Below are 4,339 nucleotides of genomic sequence, written 5' to 3'. Positions count from 1 at the left end.
TCTCTATTGTTAAGAGTCTCTTGTGGTTTGTTTTCCTGTCTTCTCTTACACTCTTCCCATATGTTCATCTGTTTTATTTCTGAAATTCCACATATGAGTGAAATCATATGATATTTATTTTTCTGACTTATTTTGTTTAGCATATACACTCTAGTTCCATCCACGTTGTTGCAAATGGCAAGATTTCATTCTCTTTAATCTCTCAGTAATATTTCATTGTATATATATATATGTGTGTATGTGTGTGTGTGTGTGTGTGTGTATACCACATCTCCTTTATCTATTCATCAGTCAATGGACATTTGGGCTCTTTCCATAATTTGGCTATTGTTGATAGTGCTTCTATAAATATTGGGGTGCATGTGCCCCTTCAAATCAGCATTTTTTAATCCTTTGGATAAATACCTAGTAGTGCAATTGCTGGGTCATAGGCTAGTTCTATTTTTAATTTTCTGAGGAACCTCCATACTGTTTTACAGAGTGGCTGCACCAGTTTGCATTCCCATCAATAGTGCAAAAGTGTTTCCCTTCCTCTGCATGTATGATTCCATTTATATGAATAGGCAAACTTGTAGAAACAGAAAGTAGACTAATTAAAGTGTCTATGGCTGGGGGTGTGGGATTGGGAGGAAATGAGAGTGAACACTAGTGGTACAGGATTTCTTATTGGGTTGATGGAAATGTTCTAAGTTTGTGGTGATGGTTGCATAACTGTGAACATACTAAAAATCACTGAATTGTATACTTTAAGTGGGCGAATTTTATGGTATGTGAATTATATCTTAATAATGCTGTTTTTAAGAAAGAAAGTTGCAGTATAATGTGAGCAATATGATGAAATTTATGTAAATTAATGGATGGTTGGGAATATTGGAAACCTCTCATAAACAGCTGACATTTGTACTTACTGAATCATCCCCATTGACAGCCTAATTCTGTGTTAGCTGGTCTGCTTTTCTCCCATGACAACAGGCCATGCAGGAAACTTGGTGGCATCTCTAAGTCTCCACATACCCCCAGTGACAGAAGAGACAGACCCAGAGAAGGGATTACACTTGTAATTTAGTAAATCAGTGGCAGAGCAGTGACTAGAATGTGAATTCCCTAAAAATCCCTGTCCTAGGTTTTTACCACTGGACAGTTTTTCATTAACCGTTTTTTACTTCCTTTTGCTTCCCCTTCTTTTCTGCTCTCCCAACAACGCCCTCCAGATCAGCCCTTTCAATTATTTGCTTCATGAATTCATAAATAATTTTCCTTTCCTCCTTCCCTCTCTCTCTCTTTCTTTTCCTCCCTTTTCTCCTTCCTCCCTACCTCCTTTTCTTCCTTCCTTCCTCCCTTTCCTTCCTGTTTTAAAAAACAAAGTTACTATTTTCTCAGGGAGCAATGTTACCTGGTTCTATACAGTCTACTGTAATCAAGGCCACACTTTCCCTTTAATCCTCATCATTCTTCAAAGTTTCAAGTTCATCCCTCTGAGGTTTGCTTTACAAGCACCATAGGCAGTAAGGATTGAAGACTTAGCAGGGGATGGGGGAAGGTCAGTCAAGAATGGGGGTGGGAGAGGGTTGGGGCAATCGCCATTCCACACAGGTCTGAGGCTGTGCACTTTCTAACTGAGTGTCTTGGTTTCTTAATCTTATTTCCTCCTCTCCTCAGTGCTGCTGAGTGTCTTTACATTCCAAGTGGGAAATATGCATTTAAATCATTCTGTCTGGTTCTTGGACCAAAGACTGTTATTTTTTTCTCCTTAATAGTCTGTCTTATATTTGCAGCCTTTGTTTCTGATTATTTAGAGGCTGACTCATGTCTAGCTGTTGGATGGAGGGAGAGAAGAAGCCTTCAGGAGCATGGTGTGGGTAGGGCGTGTGGAGAAACTCATCCATTAATGCCCGAAGTCTTGCTGCATTTCAGGTAGTCCTAAGAAGGCAAATGGGGTCTTAGGTAGGGGTGGGTGCTCTGCAGGTTGATATTGCCCCAACGATAGTGTTTTCCACAACTTGGTTGGGGGGAGGGTGTGCTTTTCAGAGAACCAGGTCTGGACTGACTGCCCAGGTTTGGCTTTCCTGTTGTGTCTCTGATTTTCAAAGATCCTTACTTTCCCCTTCACAGCACCTTCAGAACACTATTAAATCAGATTTCTGTATTTAAAATATAACCACAGCAGACTATCGGCTTCCCTCTTACATACAAAGGGATTACTATTCATTTCCTTCCCCAATACTTGTGCATTGTTGGTCTATTTCTGCAGTCCTGATATTCAGCCGAGAGATCAGGTATACTCTTCCTTCCTCCTTTCTCTTACTATTTTTCTCTTTCCACTCTTTTGCTTGGAAACTGACTAGAGTGGAAGCTGTAGCTGCAGTGGGTCCAGAACAGGTGGGAGTGGAATACCCCAGGGATCTTGCCTTAGTCAAAGGGCAGGACTGACCCTGACTCCCCCAACTTCTAGAAGCCTTCTTAAGCACCATTCAGAATTTAGCATACAGTGGGTACTGGACACAACTGCCCTTAGTCTCCTTTCTGGTACAAAGGATGTATCAAGACTCTAACCTCTACTTCTTAGGACCAAAGGGCTTAGGCTAAGTGGGTAGGCCTCTGGCTGGCCAGTCCATGGTCTTTTCAGTGGGTGAAGCACTTGGCATTGTGTCACCTTTACTAGTGAGGGTACAGCTTAGGAAGGCTTGGAACGCATCTGCTGGCTTGGCACTCTGTGGGTCTTTTCATATCAGACAGCCTGGGAGGGATGCAGAGACTATCACAAGGAAACTACAAGTTCAGCAAGGTTGCAGGATACAAGATCAATACACAAAATTAATTATATTTACACACAGCTACAATTAAAAAATTGGAAACCCAAAATTAAAAACTTACCATTTCCAATAGCTACAAAAATGCAATACTTAGGTATAAATCTAATAAGACTTGCACAGGATCTGTATGCTGAAAACTACAAAATGTTGATAAAAATAAATCAAGACCTAAATAAATAGTAAGTACAGAGACATACTGTGTTCATGGACTGGTAGACTCAACATAGTGAAGATGTCAGTTCTCACTAAATTGATCTATACATTCAAAGCAGTCCAATCAAAATTCTAGCAGGATATTTTTTTTGGATATAAACTAGCTGATTCAACAAGTTTATGGGAAAGCAAAGGAACTAGAATAGCTAAAACAACTATGAAAAAGCAGAATAAAGTTGGAAGAATCACACTATTTGATTTTAAGACAAGGCTATAGTAATCAAGATGGTGTGATATTGGATAGAGGATACACATATAGATCAGTGGAACTGATTAGGGAGTCCAGAAATAGACCCACACAAATAAGACCAATGGAGTTTTTTTTACAAAGGAGTAAGACAATTCAATTGAGAAACGTTGGTCTTTTCAATAAACGGTAACAGAACAATTAGACACCCATATTAAAAAAAAGAAACAAAACAAAAGAAAAAAGAATCTGTACTTAAACTTCACACTTTATGGTACAAAAATAAAATATATCACAGATCTAAATATTAGGTGAAAATTATAAAATTTTAAAAGAAAACATAGGAGAAAATCTCATGACCTGGATTTAGGCTTACTCAAAATTAAAAACTTTTGCTCTGAGAAAAAAAGAGTAAAACGTCAAGCTAAAGACTGTTAGAAAATATTTGCAAATCATATATTCAACAAAAGACTTGTATCCAGAATACATAAAAGTTTTTCAAAACTCAAAAATTGGGAAACAAATGACCCAATTTTAAAAATGGGCAAACAATCTTGATAGACACTTCACCAAAGTGGGCATATGGATGGCAAATATGCACATGGAAATTGTTCTACACTAATAAAGAGAAATGCAAATTAAAATCAAGATGAGGTAACAAGATGGGTGATGGGTATTAAGAAAGGCACTTGTGATGAGCACTGGGAATTGTATGTAAGTGATGAATCACTGAATTCTACTCCTGGAAGCAATATTGCACTGTATGTTAACAAACTAAAATTTAAATTAAAAAAAAAGAAAAAAAGAGAGTGGTGAAAATTAAAAAAAAAATTACTAACATTACTAAATGTTAGCAAGGATAAAGAACAACTTGAAATCTCATATATTACTGGTCAGAATGTAAAATGGTACAGTCTCTGTGGAAAATGATTTGGTAATTTCTTCTAAACATACAGACCCTACATGACTCAGAAATGCCACTCTTGGAAGAAATAAAAACTCATGTTCACACAAAAACCTACTCATGAATGTTTATAATAGCTCTATTCATATTTGCCAAAATCTGTTCATATTTATTTAAATGTTCTTCCATGGGTGAATGGATAAACAAACTGTGGTGTATCCA

The sequence above is a fragment of the Felis catus genome, chromosome X (assembly GCF_018350175.1).
Source record: "Felis catus isolate Fca126 chromosome X, F.catus_Fca126_mat1.0, whole genome shotgun sequence".
NCBI classification, from domain to species: domain Eukaryota; kingdom Metazoa; phylum Chordata; class Mammalia; order Carnivora; family Felidae; genus Felis; species Felis catus.
This window is presented reverse-complemented; position numbering follows the sequence as displayed.